Raw genomic sequence first — 27579 nt, 5'->3', positions numbered from 1 at the left:
CGTTGGATAATTTTTTTTAAACTACATTTGTATAGCCCTTATGGGGTCCTCAAGTTGTAAAATGTGCTAATAACGTTATTCTGAGAGTTAATTTCCTCGGCATAATGAACGCGGATCTAACCCACGGGGCCGCGCCGCCCGGCACGTTCATGTGACGTGTTCAGTACTATATGAGTTTTACCTTTACCCATGGATGCACAATAAGAACGGATTATATGATTATATGAATACTTTTGTGACGTTTCGCTCTCTCAAAAGTTGGGCCATTTTGTCTTCATGCTGAAGAGAATTAAATTAACATATTATAGGAGGAAGTTTAATACAGTGTAATTTTTGGTATATTCATTTTAATGTCCCCTGATATATAAGAAGTGTGTTTTTATATATTCATGTGTGTACTTAAGTACTTTGTATTTAATAGTAGCAGTTTATATGAACAAGAAGCTGGAGATATGAGGAGTGAAAACTAAATATCCTTATATAGACATATGCTATAGACAGCAGAGAGTAGAATGTGTGTGCGTTGCAGTATAATAACTATAATAATTAAAGCTGCAAGCAGCGTTGAGCGGGTCTTCGACGCTCCACAGGCTGTTGTCCGCACGTCGATGTGTGTGTCTAGGTGTCTCGAGGACTCGGCCGTTGGCAAACGTGGGAAGTTTCAGGCCGATCGGACAATGTTTTTGAGTTACAGCAGTAACACAAACGTTGTGTTTGATGGCGGGTGATCTGTCACCATGGTAACGGCATATGATGACATCCCATAATATGCTTAGATGTGTTGAGGGCTGCATCGTTATCAAACCTGTGAAGTTTTGGGCCGTTTGGAGCATGTTAACTGGAGTTATGAGAAAACCGTGTTTCACGGCGACCTTTTTGTTACCATAGCAACGACATTTAAAGACATCTCAAAATGGACACATATATGTGTTGAGGGCTTGACGGTTAGCACACATGTGAAGTTTTATTTATTTTTTACGATTTACACAGGAGTAATAGCAATATGGTGCTTAACGGCGAGGGAAGCGTTGCCATGGCAACAGCTTTTGGGGAAAACTCACTATTGTCATGGTCTTGAGGGCCGGACCATTAACTGTCATCTGAGGTCTGGTAGCGTTTGGACGATTTTCCATTGAATTACGACAACACCCTGTTTCATGGCGAGGGATCTGTCGCCATGGCAACGACATATGATGACATCCCATAATTGGCATAGAGCTGTTGAGGGCCGGACCATTAACTGTCATGTGAAGTCTGGTGCAGTTTGGACCATTTTCCATTGAATTAGGACAACACCATGTTTCATGGCGAGGGATCTGTCGCCATGGCAACGGCATATGATGACATCCCCTAATTGACATAGAGCTGTTCAGGGCCGGACCATTAGCCATTATCTGAAGTCTGGGGCCATTTGGACGATTTTCCATTGAATTACGACAACACCAGGTTTTTTGGCGAGGGATGCGTTGCCATGGCAACGGCATATGATAACATCCCCTAATTGACATAGAGCTGTTGCGGGCTGGACCATTAATGATAGTCTGAAGTCTGGTGCTGTTTGGACGATTTTCCATTGAATTACAACAACATCGTATTTTTTGGCGAAGGATGCGTTGTCATGGAAACGACAAATGGTGAGATTTCAGATTTCACGTAGAGCTGTTGAGTTATGGACCGGTGATATAAAAGCGAAGATTGGGGGACGATGGGACCGTGTCCATTGGAGTTACAGCAGCACCGTGTTTAATGGCGAAGGATCTGTTGCCATGGTAATGCCACATTAAGTAACATCAGATTTGACCTAGAGCTGTTCAGGGCCGTAGTGTTAACCATCATGTGAAGTTTGTTGGTGTTCTGAGTATGTCAGTTTGAGTTATGACATCATCGTGTTCTATGGCGAGGGACCGCCTAGCATCGAGCGAACGTGAACTTTAGCGCCAAATCACGGCTACGCCGTGCGAAAAACAAAAAAACTGCGTTATAACAATTTGCCGCCCATGTCTCGAGATAATACCCGACGATTTTCGAGTCGTTCGGATAAAGTCCCGAACGCGATATCAAATTCGATAAATCGCGTTTTTCCAACGCCAAATTCAAAATGGCCGACTTCCTGTACGTTATTTTATACCCCTCCAATGCCCCTTAGACACCAGCGCTTTTTCAGCTCCGGCTCGGAGCTGGAGAATGAAAAGTGCCGGTTTTTCCTGTTCACACCGCAGCGGCGCCGGCTCTTAGCTCCGGAATCCGGTTCACTTCCAGCTCCAAAAAATTGTCGGTCTAGAGGCAAGAGCTTCGGAGCTAAGAGGCGGCGTCGCTTACGTCTCTCTTACGTCAAGGCGTGCAGGAAACTAAACCCACCTCCCCTGAACATGGGTCGACTGTCATGCCTGCCTACAAGCAATAGTGCTTATAAACACACTTTATAAGTGGCTGGTCTACCTGCATGTGCCATCCGACCTCTGCAGCTCATCCAGAATGCAGCGGCTCGTCTGGTCTTCAACCTTCCTAAATTTTCCCACACCACTCCGCTCCTCCGCTCCCTTCACTGGCTTCCGGTAACTGCTAGAATCCACTTCAAGACACTGGTACTTGCTTACCATGCTGCGAATGGATCTGGCCCTTCGTACATCCAGGACATGGTTAAACCGTACACCCCAGCGCGCGGGTTTGCGGTCCTGGCTCCAGGATGGTGGAATGAGCTCCCCATTGACATCAGGACGGCAGATAGCTTGCACATCTTCCGGCGCAAACTGAAAACTCATCTCTTTCGACTCCACTTCGAGCGATAGAACTATTAACGAAGCACTTTTATACTAATAAAGGACTGGCTTATCTAAAGCCAGTTGAGAAGCACTTGAAATGTTTGGCTCTATGAAACCTGATGTACTTATATGATTCTGTTTTCTTCAAGGTTGTGTCTTCCTGGTCGAATGTACTTATTGTAAGTCGCTTTGGATAAAAGCGTCAGCTAAATGCAATGTAATGTAATGTAATGTTATAAAGTCAGGCAACACTAACCAGGCTTCGTGTGATTCTGTTTATTTGTACCTTACTTTGACCATCCGTTCACTGTTATTGATCATTGTGGAGAGGCAGACGTTTTGTTTTGTATTATAGCAGCTATCGGATGGAATCAATACATGGGCTACACAGGTTGTCGTGTCCGACTATCACAAGTAGAATCATAATAAAAATACGCCGGTAAAATGTGCCGGTAGAAAACGGTTTATGCCACAATAGGATAGCAATAGCAAGTAGTCAGTTTAGCTTCGGTTGCTATGCTAACATCACCCATTTTATACCAGAGAAACTTTCATAACAGCGTTGTGATGCCAAACAGCGTCAATTCAGACTGACACACATTCACTTAAGGGGAACTGGGGATATGTATCAGCTGCTTGTGTGAGTCGGACAGTGAATACTTTAGAGCGGCCGCTGCAGTGTGAGCTAACCGGGAGCTAACGGGAGAATAAACTCCCGTGGAAGAGCAGCCAACACTGCAGCGGTCGGTAAATGCCGCAGAAACACATTAATAAACAATGAACCACGGCACTCTGGAGCAAAGTATAAGGTTGGAGAAGTCGTTATTCCATTTATTCTGACTTCGTGTGATTAAAAGCAACACGATCATCGACCCGACGCAGTTGTTGTTGTTGTGAGCGCCGTAATGCCGTTGGGGAGCAAATCAGCGATGTAAACGGTGACGTCATGACGCAGCAGCGGCAGCACCAGTCGGGTGCTGGGCGGTGTGAACAGAGCGGGAGCAGAAAAGCTCCCGCTCGGAGCTAGAAAGGGAAAAGCGCTGCTGTGAAAGCCGCACAAGAGGCTTTTTTGTTCGTCTCCGCACCCTAGATATGCGTAGCGAGTTTCGTTTGTTTACGTGAAAGTTAAAGTGGGGGGAGTTAACGTTAAAACCGGAAGTGGGCATGGCCTACGCAATTTTTGACGCAAAGTTACGGAACCAATTACACATCGCAATTTTCACCACTTCTGACGCGCGTGCAAAATTTGGTGAGTTTTCACATATGTTGCGGGGGTCAAAAGTGCGCGCAAAGTAACAAATAATCGGTCCGATCTCAATAATGTGCTACGCCCACCTCACTGTAGTCGCGTGGGCTACCTACTGCCATGATTTAGGCCACTTTTAATGGGCTTTTGCCCCTGGTTTTTCCCTGTTTTTTGTGGGTTTTGCATGGTTATCGCTCGCAAAGAACACCCAAAACAGGGAAAACGACCGGCAAAAGCACAGAAAAGGTTCGGAAATCATGACGGCTGATAGGCCGTGTGAGCCCAGTCACGTGGGCGGCACGGTGGTCGCCGTGAAACACGGTTTTCTCATAACTCCAGTTAACATGCTCCAAACGGCCCAAAACTTCACAGGTTTGATAACGATGCAGCCCTCAACACATCTAAGCATATTATGGGATGTCATCATATGCCGTTGCCATGGCGACAGATCACCCGCCATCCAACACAACGTTTGTGTTACTGCTGTAACTCAAAGACATTTTCCGATCGGCCTGAAACTTCCCACGTTTGCCAACGGCCGAGTCCTCGACACACCTAGACACGTCGACGTGCGGACAACAGCCTGCGGAGCGTCGAAGACCCGCTCAACGCTGCTTGCAGCTTTAATTATTATTATTATTATTATTATTATTATTATTATCGTTAAAGGTGGGGTATGTAATTTATTTCAGAAACACTTTTTGCTATATTCCATGGAATGCTCTTGAATAAATTAAATGCTTTCACAATAAATCCATACAAAAATGTCATCTGTGGAAGCCGTAGTACTGTAAAAAGCACGACCAATAATTTTAGCCGGCCCGGCTAAAATAACTGGATGGCCTACCTGCCTGTCAGCCTTCCATCTGTGCACAAACTTATCTCGTGCCCTCATTGGTCATGTGCACGTTCGTGTGTGTTGGAGGAGGGGCTCTGTAAGGAAGTCTGAAGGAAGAAGCAGATTTTTTTCGGCTGCGTAGTTTCAAATTCTAGCGCACTCAAGCTGGTTTCTCCAAAATTACATACCCCACCTTTAATGTCTTTATGTCTTATAAAGGAATGAGATCAACATTTGAATGATACAGATATTTATGACCCTGAATCAAATAAAATGCAACTATAAAATGTTATATAACTAAAGCATGTTAGTTAACATGAAAGCAGCTCTATATTTGAAAAGTTTCCTGATTATAAAATTGGATGTGCGTATAAGCTTCTGGCTGTGTCCAAGTCTAACCGTAAATAACATTTGACTGGCACAAAAAATATTTGACACAACAGATACACATGTTGTCCTATTTGCTGAAAGGCCCATGGCGTTGAACAAGGGGAATATTGGAGCGTACCAATTTTTGATGGTTGAAATGCGTAACACAGCAATGCTGTCAGCTTGCCAAGAAAATTACATCAGGCCCAAACAACAATGGCCACATGTGCAATTCAGGGCAAAAACCTTCAGGTGCTTCAACAGAGCCACAGTGGGGAGCAAGGCAGAGGTCCAAGATGGCCCTGCTATACAGACCCCCCAGACCCAGATTTAATGACACCCCTTCAACAATTGCAGACCATTATAATTCCTTTTTAATAGCAGAAAAACAAATGTAACACTTTTTAAAATGTAAAGATCTGCGTAAACCTTTGTCAATGTATAGTTCTCTTGTTGTGTGGATTCCTGTGAAAGAGAGGAACACTCATATAATGCAGGTAAATGGCTTCAGACAGAGAACTGCTGATGGAGCATTGACTGTAATCCTCAGGCGTTATCACACTAATCTTCCCATCTTAAAGGTTTGAAACATGGCAGCAGTGTTTCCTGAAGTTAAAACAGGGTAGCTTAAGGCATCAACAACCAAGGTGGTTGTACATTAAAAAATAAAAAGCAACAGTACAGGTGCTTTGCTGTACAGATTATCGGGGTGGGTGATATGAGTAGCCCGAGTAGCCTAAGGCTTTAGTGGCAGTAAAGCTTTACCTTGAATTGTATCCACCTGTCAGTCTGAGCTCTCTTACGCCATTCATTGTATGATAAGAAAACGTAAATGTAAAAACTACCACTATTTCTAATATGGGTTACAGTTTGTGGTGTATAACGGAGATGCATAAGTTGACCAGAACAAGTCACTTTATAGTAATGTGGGAGATGCATGTTATATAACCTTCTATTATTTGTTTTCTCAGATGAAATGCACTTTGCAAATATTGTGTACATGTTCTAGAGTTTATCAACTAATCTCAATAAATATTCAGCTTTATCGATCACACGGTGACGGTGGGTCAACTTAATGTTCCTTGCAGTTGCCATGGAGCTGGTACATACTTTAACATCCACGGAAATCGAAAAGCTCCCAGATTTCCTATTTCAGTCATGAATTGAGTGAACCATCCATAAGTGCTAGAATAAGACATATATATTTTTTAGATGTTAAATAACGAAAAACAAAGGGCGAAATGGGTCCATATCAATTCAAACGATGAATGAAAAACGTTTCAATACAGTGCAGTTTTTCACCGTCACACGAGCATCACCAATACTTTTTTCTCGTCCTCTTCCTGGCATCACATGTATAAATTAATTTGACTCCACTTGTTTCTTAATTACTCTGGATGAAATCGGATTTTTTTTTAATCCAGCTGTGAATCACAATGTCTGCAGTAGAGCTACAAGATTACAATTGACTGCCAGGCAGCAGATGTTCTCTGGCCTCCTTTGTCCTGGACTCAACAGGGAAGAGACAACATTTTTTATGTTTTCCAAATTGTTCACAGAGGAACTCCTGAGGTGGAGGCTTGCCATTTAAAGATAGGGGGCAAAAAGCCTGCCAATGTTTGTAGCTTGCCCATGAAAGTGTAACGTTTTTATTTGCTCAAAAAGGAGCTTTTCGTCTTCACACACTTCATGTCTTTTCAACTTACTTGACGCCTATATTTATATTTTTTGTACTTAAGCTTGTTTCCTATTTCCCACTGACTGAACATGCACATTGAAATATGCGTCAAATAGAAGCACTTAAAGGATTATTTTGATGCCTTACTCCATCAACATGAGTGGTACAAACAGCAACTTCTTCTATCACCAGTTGAGCTACTGATATTCAGCACACATCACACTTGAACCTATATATTCCTTTCTTCTATAATTGTAACTGTACAGCACAGTCAGTATAACTTTTATAAACCCCAAAATGGGTTTTTGTTGAAAAAAACACTTAAGATTAAGATGGACTTTTATTAATCCCCGTGGGGAAATTGTTTCTCTGCATTTGACCCATCCTAGTGTTAGGAGCAGTGTGCTGCCATTTTGAACGGCGCCCGGGGAGCAGTGTAGGGAGCGGTGCCTTGCTCAGGGACACCTCGGTAGTGTAAACCGTGATCGTTTTTCTCGCGTCCAGGAGAGAAGCTTAAAAAGGAGACTAAATAGAGTCTCTGAGAAGGTTCAACATTGGTACTTTAATTAATAAAAAGCACGGTAATGTTACAAACAGGATATTGTTCAGTCAGGAGAGAAAGGCTGCAGCTTCCTCTCCCAGGTGGCGGCCGTGCAGAAGAGAGCTTACAAGCATTCGTCCTTCCCGCTTGCTGGCTGTTCGCTCCTCCTCTCTGTGAGCTGTAGTGACGTAGGAGACTTCCCCCCTCGTTCGTCTGTGTCCGATATCGCGTTAAACAGAGGATTTCGACATTTTACATTCATTGCTTACTTCCACATGCATTTTCTCCTCCTTATCTCTTTCATAACTTTATATGTAATACATGTTAACGGCGTCAATAGCCACTTTAATGATACTAATGGGCGGTAGTCCCGGATGTCGTCATGAAGGATTTTCAGAATAAAAGCTTGGCAACTGGTTGTGCACAAGAACTTCTGGTTTTTCAGTATAAAACAGCATTTAAACTGAAGGTATGTTTAAGGTACATTATGCTATCAAAACATTGATTAATTTCTAACAGTAGCACTTGGTCTTGCCAGGACTTGAACTGGTCCCTATCGACTTCGCCAACACCGCCCCCCTTTCTTTCAGAGCAGCTGTGGACCGAGCCAACCCTGTCTCCTAAATATTACGTTCCCACAGAACTAAACTGCATTCTCAATTACGTTTAGCAAGAAACGCATTATCTCCCACGTTACGTTCGTTATGAACGTATCTCAAATACGTTTATTTTCTACATATCTTCTAGAAACATATTTTCTCCCACGTTACGTTTCTTATGAACGTATCTTAAAGGGATAGTGGAAATCTGCGAATTTTGGGTTTAACTTACATTTTTATTAAAAATAAGCATAATAAACAATTTTTTTTAATTTCATGCGCCTAGTTTCATTTTATTTTCAATTTTACTGCGCCCTCTCAAATACTTCGGGAATCGTCGGGAATCTTCGGGTGATGACGAGAGCATAGGAAGACGGGCACAAACAATGGCGGACATTCAATAGCATTTGCATGTGTATAGCCGACCTTTATTATGGTGAATAGATGTGTTTTGTATGGCTGTAGTGCGACAGCAAATGCAGAGAATGGCGTATCGACGCATGCGTTTCCAAGAAACCCAGCCATTCGTCGTCAGTGGGTGAAATTTGTTCAGATAACACGGGCAAACTTCACGGAGCCGAAGCTGACGAGTAATTCGGCAGTCGCGTGCTCCCGTCATTTTACTGACGATTGTTTCGAGATTCCTCGGTCTCTAGCTCAAATTGAAAGTGGAATACATAAGAAGTGAGTATTTTATTATGTTTTCTTGTTGATTTAATGCATCATTAGCCTGTACCATTTTGTACAACGCCATTTATCCGGTACACAGTGTCGAATGTGTACACTACAGTCATCATATAGACATGATAGACTAACAGTACTGTGAGTACAGCCTACACTTGACAGGCAGCCTGGCTAGCCTAGGATTAGGACCCTACTACGTCAAAAGACCGATTGGCTCTAGCTGTATATCATGCTAGTATACAATTAATTTCAATTTATTCATGTAATTAATGCCCATAAGGCTGTTACATATACAATTACATTAAAAACACATTACATGTGTGGAATCTGTGGAGTCTCAGCTTTAAATCGTATATCTTGTTTGTGCAGTTAAGATAGTAATAAGGGCATTTCTACCGTGTGTTGTGTGTAAAAAAGTGTTAGCATTAGTTAGCATTGTTTCGCTCAATGCTAATTCAAAGGCTTGGTATTACTCTTGTGTTTTTTCTAGCTAACAATTGTTCTTATTGTCAGTTAGCGGAGTTTCTTACCTTTTAAAATGGTATGAAACATTAATAGTTTCATAAATGTTAAGAAGCCCTGAGACATGTGAGAGAAAAAAAACTGTGGGAGGGGTCCACTGGGGGGACCTTCGGGCTTAACTGGTTAACAATGATTAATATTTGTAAAGGCTACAGGTGATCTTAAGATGCGTGAGCTATGCTTAGGGACCTACCAGTCAAGATTATTTGTGCGTAGGGGTGCATCATCTGGCGCCTGGTCCTGGTCATCCTCGCCATTGCCCATGCCGTGAACCATCACCTCGGGCTCGGGCTCGAACAAATAAGGACGTAATGGTCCATCGTCTGGCTCAATATTGTCACCATCGTCGCTTACTGAACCGGATTCAGATTCAGTTCCTAAAACGACTTTTTCGTAGGAAAGCCGAGAGGATGTTTCTGACTCGCTATCATCACTGGATACCTCGTACAATCCTTCTTCTTTGTCTGGTATATTTGCCCTTCCACGTTCATTCTGCATAGACGCCATGGTTTGTTATCGTATCGTCTTCCTAAGTTTTCGTCACTTCCGGTTTGGCTGAGTCGAACATTTCGTTTCTAAAAAACTTCGGGGAAGCTGCAATAAAGTGCTTCTAACATGCGTAAGGCAATTATTATATTTTTGTAATCAGGTGTGATTGTTTTGGTACGTAATTATGCTTGTATATTGTTGTGGAAATATTTTCCAAGGCCCATAACTTTGACCCAGTGTATCAGTTCAAACTGTCCTGACTGAGCACAGGCACCTGTAACCTTGGCTGCTGTGCTCTCAGTGTTTTGTCTCCCTGTTCCTGCCTGTTGGCGTCAGCTGATAGAGGTGTTATCATTCTATCTTGTTATGCAGCATGTTGATGATGCTCTCTGAACTAGCTAAATACATGGGTCTGGGGTAGAGTTCTTCAGAATTGACGTGGCAACTCTACCGTGAAGTCAGAACCTCTGACTCTTGGACTTGTGATGTGAATCCTCCGGCCGTTAACTCCAAATAAACCATCATGTGTTTGACATCAAAGCTACTGCTCTTCCCGTGTCTCCTTCCTGAGTCGGTGACTCCCACTGCATAGCTACACAGAAGTTTCCTCTACATATATAAGTTAAAACAAAACTATTTGAGGTTCCATTTCCACTATCCCTTTAAATACGTTTATTTTCTATATATCTTTGCCATTTATTGTCTTGCTTATAATAATGATAATAGTCATTTATAAATATAATTTTAGCGCACACATTTGAAATCAGTAGGCGAGGCTGTAATTTTGACAGCTGTTACTCTCATGAGCCAGGCAGAAAACAATAGTTTTAACATGCCAAAAAGCTGCTGTGTTGTTTATTGCACCTCAAACATTAAATCAAATCCAGTTACGTGTTTCTGTACTTCCTCTAAGAAGAAAGGACAGTAACAGAAGAGCTCTGTGACGCCAGATGTGGTGTTGTTAATGCGATATGATATCTGAAAAACATTTCAGTTTAGGATGGCCGAAGACACTACACTACCCATAATCCCCAGCTATCACTTGGGACTATAGTCCCGTTGACAAACCCCGTGATTAACCTTCAAGCTCTGGGATTGGATGTTGGAGTGGCAGTGCGCCAAGGTTACGCCGAGCGTCAAGCTCTTTGAAATGGAACGAAACCACGGCAGACTATTCAAAACTGGACTCAAACGCCCCCCCAGAACTACACATGCTGGCTATTGTGTTTCGCAACATGTTCTCTATGGCACGTCTCTACTGGGAATTGTAGTTTTAAAAGACGTTGACAGTATTAAACTGTGTACAGCCCTGGAGGTTTAGGCGATAGGAAACACATTGGTGTGTACACATTTAAAACATGTAATTACTACATGGGTGAAAATCGCTTGTATCCATAATGGGCAGCATTAATATATATTCTACTCCACTACAATTCAGAGGTTAACCTGGTATTTTTACTCCACTACTTTAGTAACTCTGCAGATTCTGATTAATGATGTGAAATATAAACAATCCTTAAAGCAGACTTTAGTTACACCTGAGTAAAATTCAGGGAAAGGTGATTGTCAAGTGCCAACAATCAGGAGAGTTGTTTGATAGTTGGTGATTGAGAAGACTACACATGTATCTGCAGATCTCTATAAAGTATATTAATTACTCGTTATTCTCTACTAATAGTTAATTAAAAACTGTATATAATTGCTATTTTGCACATCACTTTCAAGATTTTCTAAGGTTTATTTACATATCATATACACACCTACGGTGTAGTTATGCAATGAATGAAACACTTGGGTCACAGGTTCCTCAACAGTGCATTACAATACATCTATCAATATGTGTGTACCTCCACCATTAAACTGTCAAATTCTGCACATTTCTTATACTATCTACACACATAAGAGTATAATTAATGTGTATAATATCAGTTAAAATAAGTGCTTCAACATAGTTAACATTGCAGGAAAGCAATACATTAGACGTTAAGTACTTTGTCAGACTTAATATTTATCTGTAGATAGATACCCCCAAAGCTTTTTTCTTATTTGAAAGAAGACCTTAACCTAAAGTATTCTTTAATGTGTTAATAAAGGTTAATTAGTTTGTCTGTTTTGCACATCCTCATATTAATATCTTTGTACATCCGGCACTAAACTGTTTTATTGTAGAGATCACTTACAGTATCTTCTTGATTTTGTTATATTCTATACTTCTATCATTGACCTTCTACTTTCCCCCTATGAAAGTATGTACTCTTAATATTTTTTTCATCAAATAACATTATTCAACAAAAATAACATTATTCAACAAAAATAATTCAATAACGTGCTTTAACCACTAGGCGGTGCACACAAGGTACACACAGCATACTAATAATAACTTTGTATCATTAGTGTAGGACACTTATGTATGTATAACATCTGAAGATGTGTAGTTTTATTCATGTTTTTACATAATTGTACAGGTTATTGCTCTACTATTTATCATGCTTTACTTCTACACATTAATATCTGATTTGTAAAACATTACAGACAGAAAGCCATATCCGTCATTTAATGGTAAGCTATTGAAATTGTGATTCCATAGATGTGTCTCCCATCACCCAAATTCCCTGACTATTCTCTCAACTCAGTATTTACATTCTTATATTCAAAGAAAATCAGTAATATCTTTAAAAACTACAAGTCCTTTTCTATCAGCTGTGCACCGTTATGGTGTAAATGTAACCTATCTACCAATTGGATCAAATATAAAAGTCAGCCGAATTAGTATTGATACTGCAAGGAGACGTATTTTGTGAAAATAAATGCAAGGTGTTGTTTAATTGTTGATATATTTATGATCCACGTCACATATTCAGTTTTGGCGGCAGTTCTCCTGTTTGTCCAGAAGTCTTCTCATCAGGGCTCTATAAATAAAGACCTACAGCAGATATGTAATATTTAATGCAGCCGAACCGTGTATTACAATGCCGTTATGTGATGACTTCCAAAGAGAAAAGCAAGAACACTCGGAATAAAGTATTATTATTATTATTTATTTTTTTCGGATATCAATCAATCAATCAATCAATGTTTATTTATATAGCCCAATATCACAAATGTTACATTTGTCTCAGTGGACTTTACAGTTTGTACAAAATATCAGTATGACAATACGACACCCTCTGTCCTTAGACCCTCACATCGTACAAGGAAAAACTTCCGAAGAAAACCCACAGTTTAAAGGGAAAAATGGGAGAAACCTCAGGGAGAGCAACAGAGGAGGGATCCCTCTCCCAGGACGGACAGACGTGCAATAGATGCCGTGTGTAAATTGAAAAGATAATACATTTGCAACATAGGTAGTCCAAATGTTTGGAAATGCATGTGTGTATAATAGGAAGATGAATCCACGAGGATATCCATCCAGGACCTATGATCCAGGACCACAGCCACGACTCAAGATCCAGGACAGAGGAGCGCAGGATCATCCATGACTCCGGATCCCGGCGTATACAGACACCAAAAGAAAGACATTTGGGGAAGCTGGGTTAATCGGAACATGAGAGTACACAGGTATAGACAGAGAGAAGGAAGAAGTAAGATGTCCCCCGACAAACTAAGCCTATATCAGCAAAACTAGGGGCTGAATCTAATCAGCCCTAACTATAAGCTTTATCAAAAAGGAAGGTCTTAAGCGCACTCTTAAAAACGGATAGGGTGTCTGCCGCCCGAACACAAACTGGAAGCTGATTCCACAAATGTGGAGCTTGATAAGAAAAGGCTCTGGCTCCCATTGTACTTTTAGAGACTCTAGGAACAACCAACAACCCTGCATTCTTGGAACGCAATGCCCTAGTAGGACAGTAGGGTATAATGAGTTCTTTAAGGTAAGATGGCGCCTGCCCATTAAGGGCTTTGTAGGCGAGAAGAATAATTTTAAATTCTATCCTGTGTTCTATAGGGAGCCAGTGTAAGGCAGCCAGAACAGGAGTAATGTGGTCCCTTTTCCTAACTCTGGTTAGTACACGAGCTGCAGCATTTTGAATCAGCTGAAGCAACTTGACTGACTTCTTGGTACACCCTGATAATAAAGAGTTACAATAATCCAGCCTTGAAGTAACAAATGCATGGACTAGTTTCTCTGCATCGTTTTGAGGCAAGATATGCCTGATTTTTGCAATGTTACGTAGATGGAAGTAGGCGGTCCTTGAAATTGATTTTATGTGGGCGTTAAAGGATAAATCCTGATCAAATATAACACCAAGATTCCTTACAGTCTCACTGGAGGCCAAATTAATGCCATCCATGGTTAATATATCCTTAGATAATTTGTTTCGTAGATTCTTCGGGCCAAGTACAATAACTTCAGTTTTGGTCGTGTTTAACATCAAAAAGTTTAAGGTCATCCACGTTTTTAAGTCCTTAAGGCAGTCTTGAATTTTATTTAGATGATTAATTTCATCAGGCTTGATTGATAAATATAGTTGAGTATCATCCGCATAACAATGAAAATGTACAGAATGATTCCTTATAATATTGCCTAACGGAAGCATATATAATGTGAACAAAATAGGTCCGAGCACTGAGCCCTGTGGCACTCCATGGCTAACTTTGGTTTGCGTGGAAGATTCATCGTTGACACGTACAAACTGAGAGCGTTCAGATAGATAGGACCTAAACCAGTCTAAAGCAGTTCCCTGTATGCCAACTAAGTGCTCTAGTCTTTGCAATAAGATATCATGGTCGATAGTATCAAATGCAGCACTGAGATCGAGCAAAACAAGAATAGAGACACGTCCCTTGTCAGAGGCTATTAGAATGTCATTTGTGACTTTAACCAGAGCTGTCTCTGTGCTATGATGTGTTCTAAAGCCAGACTGAAAATCTTAAAATAAATCATTGTTTTTTAAGTAATCACACAACTGTTTTGCGACTGCTTTCTCAAGAATTTTTGAGAGGAACGGAAGATTGGAAATAGGTCTATAATTGGCTAAAACCTCTGGATCGAGGTTGTGCTTTTTAAGAAGCGGTTTTATCACTGCTACTTTGAATGATTGTGGAACATAGCCTGATAATAAAGACATATTCATAATATTTAATAAATAAGTGCTAATTAATGGAAAAACTTGCTTCAACAGCTTAGTTGGAATTGGGTCTAACATACACGTTGATGGTTTAGAAGAGAGAATCATTGAATTTAATTGTTCAAGGTTTATGGCTGAAAAGCATTCTAGTTTACTATCTAGTGTAATATTAGAACTTACGTTTCCGGGAGCTGTTGATAACACTATACTGGTCAAAGGCAAGAGGTCATTAATTTTGTTTCTAAGAGTAACAATTTTATCATTAAAAAAGCACATAAAATCATTACTACTGAGTGCTATGGGAATAGAAGGCTCAATCGAGCTATGGCTCTCTGTCAGCCTGGCTACAGTGCTGAAAAGAAATCTTGCATTATTCTTATTCTCATCTATTAATGAAGAGTAGTAGGCTGCTCTCGCTTTACGCAGTGCTTTCTTATATTCATTGAGAGTAATATGCCAAATTAAACGAGATTCTTCAAGTTTAGTGGAACGCCATATCCTTTCAAGTTGTCTCGACTTTTGCTTTATTTTGCGGGTTTCGGCATTATGCCATGGAGCTAATCTATGTTGTTTTATTTTCTTCTTTTTCAAAGGAGCAACAGAGTCTAATTTGATTCGCAGCGCATATCATATTGCATTAACATCATATCCCAACATGCATTGCGGCTAAACATCCAATCAACGAGCTTCAAGCTGAGGATCTTGTGTAATCTGTTCAGTGGGTTTGTGTGTATCCTCAAAATGTCCCTTACAGGCCTACAGTATACGTCTGTTTCCGGTGACTTTATTTACGGCTAAAAAGCATGCTAAAAAGCCCAAGATTATAGAATTAAACGAATAAATAAAAACAAGGATAATTGTGTGTTATTGTTGAGTAAATAAGGAAAAAAGGATTTTCAAAAATACAGATTTCAGTATTTTGAGGCTCTAAGCCCCATTTATTTTCCTCACAGACAGGAAAAAAAGTCCGACATTATACGATTTAAAATAAAAACATAAAACACTGGCATGTAATTTACTTTAGAATAAATAGAATGGTTTTGAATAATAGATGAGAGTAAAATCTACGTCACTTTACAGCCCCGCCCAGTTTTGGGGAAACCAACGCTGTCATTTGAACGGCGATCAAGCCTGAAGCCACAGAGATCTTCTGTTACTGTCCTTTCTTCTTAGAGGAAGTACCGAAACACGTAACTCTGGATTTGTTTTAATGTTTGAGGTGCAATAAATGACACAGCAGCTTTTTGGCATGTTAAAACTATTATTTTCTGCCTCGCTCATGAGAGTAACAGCTGGCGAAATTACAGCCTCGCCTACTAATTTAAAATGTGTGCTCTAAAATGATATTTATAAATGACTATTATCATTATTATAAGCAAGACAATAAATGGCAAAGATATGTAGAAAACGTATTTAAGATACGTTCATAAGAAACGTAACGTGGGAGAAAATATGCTTCTAGAAGATATGTAGAAAATAAACGTATTTGAGATACGTTCATAACGAACGCAACGTGGAGAAAATAAGTTTCTAGCTAAACGTAATTGAGAATGCAGTTTAGTTCTGTGGGAACGTCATTTTTAGGAGACAGGGTTGACCGAGCATGAACCCTGCGTAGCGCCTCACAAGAATATTAAATAACCCAAATAATATAAAATATAATCAGACAAAAAGAGTATAAAGCAGGTATAAACTTTAACCATGTATTATTTACTCCAGGTTCACCTTGCTGTATGAGATTAAAAGAATAATTTCAAAACTGTAAATAATCTGTGCAGGCACATATCACATCCTCTGAAGGGCAGTGAATTATTTATTGTAATCTGGCAATGCAAGGTTGTTTATCACATATTAATGTGATACATCAGGGGAGTAATTCTCCTCTGGCACAAGCAGTTTCACTCACTCGCCGTCAGGATACATGCTCTATCTATGAGGATTCATGAGGCTGTAATCTGAGTGGGAGCTAATCTACACCTTCTGCAGCCTGTCAGGGGCAGGTGTGACTTCATGCAGATAAATTGCCCAGGTGTTAATATTCCCAAGAAAGACTTTGAAGCTCTGATGTACAGAGGACAATATTCTCTTTGTGCCTTAATTTAGATTTTGTCAGATGAAATGAGGGAGTATTGTTTTTACCGAAACAATGAGGTGCAGGACGAAGCACCATTAAGCTGTTATGAGTGTGTCAGCATTAAGCGATTTTACTCAAGACTCAAAATGACATTGACTCTAGTGGGCTGTGCACCTATATGTTTTCTCTCATTAGACTGACATGGACTGTTACACACCATATACAAATCATCACACCATTAACTTTTCTGTCCTATAATAAATGATTACTCAGCAACATTTTTTGCAGAATTGTTCCTTACACCAGAGAATGGCGTTGTTACTAAGAGCTATATGTATATATATATATATATATATATATATATACACTGCAAGTAAGGATATGCATACAAATACACAAAAAAAAACCATCTTGATCAATTGGACGGCTCATGTTCATCATTTAGGGGAATCTAAGTGAGATAAAACGAACACATACATCAACATGCTGCAAAATTAATGAAGACACCTTGGACTTGTTATTTATTGCCATGGTGTGTGGTCCATGACCGTTGCAATCAGAGTATTTAAGTGGGTCTAAATGTTTTTAATTAGGATCATTTAAACTGTTTTTAACTTTGTTGTGTTCAAGCACATTTCTGTACATTTCTTAAAGAAATGTTGAAAATTCTCAGACAATTACTTCAATTTGAATACATTTAAAGGTGGGGTAGGTAATTTTGGAGAATCCAGCTCGAGTGCGCTAGAATTTGAAAGTACACAGCCGGAAAAAATCTGACACTTCCTTACAGAGCCCCTCCTCCAACACACACGAACGCGCACATGACCAATGAGGGCACGAGATAAGTTTGTGCACAGATGGAAGGCTGACAGGCAGGTAGGCCATCCAGTTACTTTAGCCGGGCCGGCTAAAATGATTGGTCGTGCTTTTTACAGTACTACGGCTTTCACAGATGACATTTATTTATGGATTTGTTGTCAAAGCACTTAAGATATTCATTGCTATTGGGATGTTAAGAGCATTCCATGGAATATAACAAAAAGTTTATCTCGAGCCGGTTTCTCAAACTTACCTACCCCACCTTTAAATGTATTACTCCACACTGCTGGTGTTTGGAATCAAGTTTATGAAGTCCACTCAACCACTTTCTTCATTCCTTTTAATACTAGAATAATGTTGGAATAATTGGTGGTAACAACAAAGTTACTTTCTAGTGGCTGGCCCTCACTCTATGGGCAGACGATGTGTCACCAGTTGCACAAGACCCATAAGAGAATGAGAGATTGCCTTTAGGCTCATTAGGAACAACAGCTGGTTGGGTAATGAACAGGAAACGGCGTGTCAAGAGGTTCCCTAAACCTCCCAAGAGATGCATTTCCAGAGTATAGGATTGAAAAGAAAGATTAATGTTGATGCATCATCACTTTACCACACTTAAATTACTCTGAGAGTAGATCTGTTGTCTCTGTTGTTGGATGTTATTGTAATACAAGTACAGTAGGAATAAGGCAGCTGTAGTGTAATCACTGGCATACTGCATGAGTTAACTGGTTGGGATTCATAACAACATGAATAGATGCTCTCTTGCAGTTGCTTTATACAACAGAATATTCAGTTAAACATATGAAATGTTATATGGGTTTGCTTACTTTTATAGTCGCAAAATATACTTTATTGTTTCAAATGTCTTCCCACTAGTTATTTCTAGATGCTGATATTAATGTTCAGTCACACCCAATCTTACCTCCTTCACAGTGTCAGCTTGTTAGGAAATAACCTCCACATCTTGTCAAAAGGGTTCCACAGGGATGCTAGCCAATGTTGTCTTTAGTGCTACCCACAGTAGCATCGAGTTGACTGGAAGTAGATCTCTACTCCAAATGTTCAATCTCATCCAGCAGATGCTCAATTGGATTGGAATCTTGTGACTGGGCAGTCTGTTGCAGAAGGCTGACTTCACTGTCATGTTCATGGAGCCGTTCCTGGACATTTCTGTTCATGTGGCATGGGGTATTACCCTGCTGAAAAAACCCTTCCGCAGCGGTGCTTCATGCTGTTAGGGATGCACCTGATTGGCAATAGCTCTCTGCTATCCTGTGGCACTGAACCATCACTTCTCTTTTATCAAGGGTCCAAATATGTGCCACATGAAGAAAAGACCACACATCTCTGTGCCACGGCCTGATGTGGGGCATGATTGATGCATGTACTCATGTGGATTTTCCTCCATACTCTAGTCTTTTCATCAGTCTGAAACTGCAGGGATAAGATTTCATCTGTATTTCTAATCATTTAGTGCAGTGTTTTTTACTCTTGGTCCACTGTAAGCACAGCAACCTTTTTTAGTTGAACTCTGCAAGGTCATGGCTGCATTGTGTCATGGGTTATATGATAAAGTCTAATGTTTTTCTAAAAAAAACATCTTAAATAGTTCCTCAACGTGGTAGATTTGTTGTTTATTGACCATGTAAATATAGAGACGTTGAGTTGGATGGTTTATGTGGCATAAGGTAAAACTGTTCCAAGGGACAGCTGGCAATCTGCATTCCCTCTGAACTATTTATATCACAAATACAACCATCAAATCCCAAATTTATTTTATTATTCATTCTGCCGTCTTTGATTCATGTGCCATTTAGAAATTGCAAAAGGATTCCCGGAATGGTAAACCATACCACGCCGATACAAAAAATGGAGCCCTATTCACAAACGCATGGATGAATTATGGCTGCAGGTTGACAAGGGTATCTTTCAGCAGGATATTTGATAAAGCAGAATGGAATCTTACAATGTGAGACACAGAAGGCCACAGAACATTTACAGACCAATTCACATCCATTGGTGCATTTGCTGAAAATTATTTGAAACAGGTGAGTCACAAGAAGAGAAATGATGAAGATTGGCAGTATGGCTCAATGTCATTCTTGTGATTACAGCAAACAGGATGATTAATGTCATGCCTTCCTATGTGGCTTTTATTCATCGGTAGGAAATACTCTGGCGGCTCTTTTTCTTTCCATTTCCCTCCACACTGATACAAGAATTCAGAGGTGCCTGTCAGCTAAGTTGTTCTCAGTTGTAGGTCTTTAGGCTGACTTATTTTATGATCCTAATGATACCATTAAGCACCTTTTTCTATCTTTCCACTTCAAAATACACATTTTTTTGTAAATACTGCTGAATCTACAATTGTATGTTGAAGAATGAAATGCTGTTTTTTTTTTCAAATGTATCAGCTGGTGCAAATTTGTGTCTCGTAATGAAAGAAGAACAAGCTGAAATCTCATGTGTCCCTTTGAATTCACTTTAGATAATGGAAAGGGTTTGGAAAGTTGAAAGGTGATGGCATTTTATGGGATTTATTTACATCAAGGCACCCGTGGAGTTCACATGTCATTATTACATGACATTACATTACATTGCATTTAGCTGACGCTTTTATCCAAAGCGACTTACAATAAGAGCGTTCGACCAACAAAATACAAACTTGAGGAAAACAGAATCATATAAGTACATCAGGCTTCATAGAGCAAAAACATTTCAAGTGCTACTCAACTGGCTTTAGATAAGCCAGCCCTTTATTAGTATATAAGTGCTTTGTTAATAGTTATATCGCTCGAAGTGGAGTCGAAAGAGATGAGTTTTCAGTCTGCGCCGGAAGGTGTGTAAGCTATCTGCTGTCCTGATGTCAATGGGGAGCTCATTCCACCATCTTGGAGCTAGGATAGCAAACCCACGTGTTTTTGCTGATGGGAACTTGGGTCCCCCTTCGCAGCGAGGGTGCAGCGAGCCGTTTGGTTGATGCAGAGCGGAGTGCACGTGCTGGGGTGTACGGTTTAACCATGTCCTGGATGTAGGTAGGGCCAGATCCATTTGCAGCATGGTACGCAAGTACCAGTGTCTTGAAGTGGATTCTAGCAGTTATCGGAAGCCAGTGAAGGGAGCGGAGGAGCGGAGTGGTGTGGGAGAATTTAGGAAGGTTGAAGACCAGGCGAGCAGCTGCATTCTGGATGAGCTGCAGAGGTCGGATGGCACATGCAGGTAGACCAGCCAGGAGGGAGTTACAGTAGTCTAGGCGTGAGATGACGAGAGCCTGGACCAGAACCTGCGTCACTTTCTGTGTCAGCTGGGGACGTATCCTCCTGATGTTGTAAAGCGTGTATCTGCAGCAGCGGGTTGTAGCAGCTATGTTTGCAGTGAAGGACAGGTTGTTATCTAGGGTCACACCCAGATTCCTTGCAGTCTGAGTCGGGGAAACAACAGAGGTGCCGATGTTGATTGTTAGGTCAAGAGTGGGACAATCTTTTCCCGGAAGGAAGAGCAGCTCAGTCTTGTCAAGGTTGAGCTTGAGGTGATGATCAGACATCCACTGAGAGATGTCAGCTAGACAAGCAGAGATGCGTGCGACGACCTGGGTCTCTGAGCGGGGAAAGGACAGAATTAATTGGGTGTCGTCAGCGTAGCAGTGGTAAGAAAAACCATGCAGGCTAATGACTGATCCGAGCGAGTTTGGTGTGTCAGGATATATCACACATTTTCAGCAGATAAATATGAACTGTTTTCAAGAAAGTGTTTACCATTGGACTTACTATGTATATTGTTGCCATACCACTCAACAGAGTTCAGGGAAAGGCTCCAGGGCAAATGAAGGGCAGATCTATGTGCATTATCGCAGGAACTTGTCATGTTTTCCTTATGGTGACGGATTTGCTGCCACTTCTAAATTTTCCCATAATGTGGGACTAAATCGCTCTACGATTACATCATTTTCACTTTGGAAATTGGAGCTCTATAAAGTATTCACTGTGCTGACAAGCCTACTCGCACCATTCAGTGTGGACACAGTATATATGCTACTTGCGGTTGCACAAATGACTTAAAAGTATCTATTTTCACGTCACATGCACCTGAAATTATGTACTGTATTTGGATGGGAATTTTCAAATTGTGACACTGTCAAGTATTAAATGGCATCAAAGTACATGTGTTAATGGGTTCCCTGTCAGGCATAAATTATGTGTTCATGTATGGGCAGCCTGGCAGGTACAAATGTCTATACTAACCTTTCTCAGTGGCTGTGGCCATTGGGTCCGCTATTGAATTTTTAATTAACTTGTGAGGAAATGTGGGCATTTTTCTATTAAAAGAGACATCTTGTCAATTACAATCCTTGCAGAGATATTCACTGAACTTCCTGTTGGAAGAAAGGTCAATAGCTGTGTGTAATGAGTAATTGACTCACGGCAGAGAGCAGCTCAGGCTCAGACTGTGGTTCTGATCAAGTAGCAGAATGTGATTTATTTCCATACAATTTTCTCTCTCATTTTCTAACGTGTTATAGAAAATCAGGCCTGATTGAAGTGCCACTGTTGGGGCCAATTTATCACCGAAAGAATGACTTGGAAAATGGAGCTTAAATGGGCTGAATGATGAAAAGTACATGGTTTTTTAATAAACTAAATGGCACAGACAGGGACTTATGACCTGCTAGGCTGAATATCAGACTTAAACACAGGTTTGTGTTTGTGTTCCACTGATGGTGGTACACAGAGCTAACAGGCAAACAAGAGTAAATCGTATTTAAATATTTTGTATTTGTGTTTGTAAAGATATGGCTTTTTTAAAAAGGAAAACATGGGAAACATGCATGTACATATTTGTATTCCATGCAAATGTCCCATATTTACTTCTATACTGTAGTATGCCTGATGCAATGAAACAAACACAAATCAAATATTATTTTCCCTCAATTTATGTGCAAGTAAAATATTGATAGCATCGCATTGTTTCATGTGTCCTAGTAAACCAAACCTCTCCCTGTATACATCATAAAGTGTATGTGAACTTCCAGAGCAGCATCCACATTCAAAAGCCCACAACAGATGCATTTACAACTCAATTCATAACCAGAAGCATGCTTCGGATCTGGCTTTTATTTTGCTGAGGTTTACATTCAGGAAAGAGAAACATAAAAAAGGAAGGCATGATAGTTGAACAAGAAAAATTATTTATAAGACGGTACAGAAATAAATAATGTAACGGGCAGTGAAGTTGTTTTTTTGAAAACTTGGCGTTGGGATGCTAGTCAGGCTGATTGAATATTTATGAAACGTATGACTAATGACAGACAATGCAGAACACAATATGTGATGATGGCTTTTGGGCATATGAGGTATAAGTGAATTCTTTGTAGGGCATGCATGCACACAAAATCACACAACCAAACACACAAAAGCATGCACATTAAACACACCCTCCTGACACTTACAGCCTTTTATGGGTTTTAAAAGTTGATTATATGGATATAAATTAACCTGTCCAAAACAAAATTATTTGCTAGTGAAAAGTTTCAAACTTCCATAAGTGTATGATGTTGCCTCGAGGCAAGATCATTCACTCTGGCCACAAGTCCCTCAGATAACATGAAAAGAGTGAGGGGGGAAATTCAGGCCTGCACATTTCAAGAGAAAAATGAAAGATTTGGCAGTTTTTCATCAACCGACGGAGTAGTTCCCATGATGCCGAGCAATATCACAGACATCACAAAGTCACACACCCTGAGACCTTAGCTTAGATGTTCCCCTCCCTGCCGAAGGCAAGATATGTAAACATATTTGGCAGTGTTAATCTTGACAACTGTTTAACATAGATGTATTAGGTCTGTCTGATGTTAAGCCTACACTGTTGAAAACCCAATGTATAATTCTCTGTGAAGTGTAAAAGCTCTAACTCTAAATGCTTCTGACAGATCCTAGCAGGTAAAAGTTTGGAGAGCTTTGGGATATGGATTTCTGCTGCTTTATTGAAAGTGGTGGAACATTTTCAGCCTGGATCTTAATGCCGATATTCCCACCTCAATCAAAGTCCTCTTCATACAGAACTTTCACGGTCCTCTGATATTCTAAAATTATAATTAATGAAACTCCTGATCTTAAGCTTTTATCTTCGGAGACCAGCCATTCATTATTAAGACTAGTGGAAAATTCATGAGTAGAGGATTTTAAATATGATATAGATTATAAACGTTATCATGTTATTCATGATATACTTGGAAAATATGTTTTATGATAACGTTGATGAAAGGTTTTGGGTGACATCGTTTTACAAATAACCTATGCAATGCTTGTTGGAAAACATGTCTGTATTAACACTAATCTAAACTAATGATTATGAATTTATAAAATTACTAATTTCCTCATAACATATGTTGGTAATTGTTGGGAAAATACTGAATGCACTCTTCTAATATCAGAGTAGCACATGATAACAAAGGCCCTACGTAGCTGTGTAACAGGTGATTAGCTAGAAGAGCATCAGGACACACTGTTTTAGGCATATGATCTATGTGACAACGATTAACATGATGATTCAGCCTCTATGGAGATAGAAATATGACTGTCGTGTTTATTGCTTACGAAGGCCTTAGCTAATCATTGAATACTGCTTTGAACCGGTGTTCTCCATCTTGTGACTGTGATACACCCTCTCTGTATATAAGCATCTGAAGGACACTGTTCTGGGAACTATTTGTCCCACGCAGCCCTGTGTGTGATGACTACTTCCATTCTTGCAAGGATAATAAATACATGTATCCTGATATTGAAAACCAAGCCGGTGACGAGTGATATCTTTCTAACAGTAATCCTTTATTTAAACAGTCTCATTGATGGAGGAAAGTTTTTTTCTGGTGTGTCGTAGGTTTAAACAATATTGTTCTGTTTATGCTGAAATGGGTCGCCAGATATACTTGTGCAGCCGTTATGTATCTGCGGCCTGCACAGTCTATGTGTGCGAAAGACAGACCAGCTTTAATCTGTGCTATACAGAGTCAGGAGGATTTTATTTGGAGGGAGAAGACTGCAATATTACAAAATTACAATAATTATTTTAAGATTGCACAATGGTCTTTTGATTAGCAGCAGAGACAACACATCTAATTTTGACCTTCAGTTTCTTTGATGGGTGTTTCACATGAAAGGAAAAGGGAGTTTGGTTTCAGCCGGAGTCCCAAGTTTTTTATTACATTCAACGGTTTCAACAAGTATCACTTGTTTGATATTCCTGGCAGGTTTTCAACAAGAATGCTTATTCTAATCTGGAGGACCATAACAAGCTAATTTCAATGGATTTCGTGGTGTGGGAGTATTCAAATTGAGAAAATATGAGTGTGGGATGGTTGGGGCCTCTAGGTCGTCCATATTGAAAGGAATAGGAGATCTGAAGGGCATAAAATGTAATTGTGTCGGTGACCGTTTTGATTATTTCCAAACCTTTTGACGAGATCGGTTCTCGGAAGCCTTGGTCATCGTCATGTCTATACAACATATTTTGATCTTTATACCTTACTGAGATTTTGTCACAGAAGATTACATTTTGCTTTAGATTATACCTTACCTGTCAAATAATAGTGTAGAGAATCTAAAGCCCTCCTTTACTTTGAACCATATAGGTCCCTGGGTTACACACCAGCAGGAGTTCAGCACAGAAAAAATCCTATCTTCAAATAATGGAAAGTGAATAGAAAAATTAAATCTAAAAGTCAATAAAAAAAAAGGTGAGGAGTGATGGAGAATACATTACTTTTGTAGCGGACAGCCCGTCAGTCCACTTAAACTTTTTGATCAAGAGGTGTTTTCTTTCAGGCGCTGTTCATTTGTAATGTCAGTCAGCGGCCTCACAATCCTCCCCAGAGATTTAACACTTGTCAGCGGCAAATGTCATGACAGTCCAGCAGACCTGAGATGTCAAAGCACTGCCTTCTACAAGGACTTTAAAATGCCATCACATGATCAAATGGACAGAACGTAAAACAAACAAGTGGAGATATTTCAATAAATCACGATACCTGAAACACTTTTCACATAAGGTTTTCTTCACATGAAACACTGTACAATGGAGAGAGTACCACACTGAATATAAACTCACTAAAAGCAACCAGCCGATAGAAAACATGAAAATCACTTCAGCAAGAATCCTTCCTCTGCTATACCAGACTCTTTTGAAATAGCTTTTCATGGTATGTAATGCTACTCTTGAAGTGACTCTGATCACGGAAATGACTTTAAAATCAATACATTCGTGTGCACTAAGAGCTCAGGAGGCAGATACAGCCTGCACTCTCCCTCTCGAACATGCAAATACACTTTGAGTTCTTCGCACATGCCATGTGCAAGGTGATTTTTCTTGCACTTTTTGCTCTTTGCTGCCACTTTCTACTGTGCGATTCAATGGAAATACTAAATGACCCTAATGATGGTACACAAGAATGTAGAGGTGTTTGACATTCCTCCAGAAGCGCCCGTCTCCTCTGCAGAGCCATCAACGCTATATCAGTAAAGCCTCATTAGAGCCGGAATCCGACTGTAGAAAGGGAATTTTTGCAACATTAACTTTAACATTGCCAATCCAGTAAATAATATTCTAGTTATGGCCCTGATCGCAAGCTAGAAAGGTTGAGCGACTGGGAGAGATAGGCTGAAGCGGATTGCTGCAAAGGGAAATTACATGTGTGTTTTTATCAAAACCAGTTTTTGGGGATATTGAGAAGCATTTTAAGAGAAGTGTACATGAAGCTACTATGGTCATATAATTGCCTTTAAGGTTAAATGTGACAAAAAATGTATTAAAATGTGGACTAAATGATGTTACTCCATTGGGGGAATAATTCAAAAAATGAAGTACAGTAGGGTAGTCGGTCTCAAATGAGGGCCTAGGCCCCTTGTCATCTCTGCCGATATCTGTTTTTCTTATGTCTGTTCGTTTTAATCTTTGTCTATGTTGTTGTCAGTGACGTATGTCTTATCTTTTTAAATGCCTTTGTGATGTGCTGCAACCCAGTTTCCCCTCTGGCACAAATAAACTAATACTACTACTACTACGTCCAACCATTCAGTTGTATTCGTACATTTTTTGTGTCAGATACAATGAGAGATAAATAAATGTTTTGCATCTCTCTATCCCCAAGTAAAACAATGCAAATGTTATTCAAGCTGATGAAAACATAATTCCTCCATGAAGAGAACCAATCTTTTGTTTGTTTTTTATGCTTTTTGTACAAGCCGTGGTAAGGAACTGTTTCCCTTTTCTGATTGTACAATCTTACTGGTATTTGCTTGCAGTTATTAACTATGAAGGGACTTGTGTGGTCTTGTGACTAAATAGTTAATACTTATATACAAAATCTGCAGTTTTTTTCTCTGCCTCTCTCTGATGGTTTCATTCTGTTATGTCTGGTGTTAGTTCACCAGGGGATGCTTGTTTTTTGGGGAAAGAGGATTGGGCTGGTCAGTCCAGCAACATCAAAGTAGCAACATCAAAGTGTTTTGCTCTGGACAACCATAAAAGTTACGTGGTACTACAGTTTGTTATATATAATTTAAACCTTTATATTTTAAAACGTATACATCTTTCACAGAGTAACACTAGGTTTGTCACTAAACAAACTATATCTTCTTTAATACCATTGCTACATATGCAGTTATTATGCCATTACTACAACACCTATATCATTTTCTTATTCAACATAATAATCCTAAAATAAATATACAGATCCGTAAAAAAAATAATTTGGAAACATTTATCATTTGGCTATTTCTACAGTATCTCTGTCAATGTTAACGGGTTGAACAATCTAAGCAGTTGGTCAAGGTTAGGCAAATATATGGGGTCATGACTAAACAAAAAAAATGTAAATGTTGACTTCTAGTAT

This window comes from Gymnodraco acuticeps, unplaced genomic scaffold, assembly GCF_902827175.1.
Source record: "Gymnodraco acuticeps unplaced genomic scaffold, fGymAcu1.1, whole genome shotgun sequence".
In the NCBI taxonomy this organism is placed as follows: domain Eukaryota; kingdom Metazoa; phylum Chordata; class Actinopteri; order Perciformes; family Bathydraconidae; genus Gymnodraco; species Gymnodraco acuticeps.
This window is presented reverse-complemented; position numbering follows the sequence as displayed.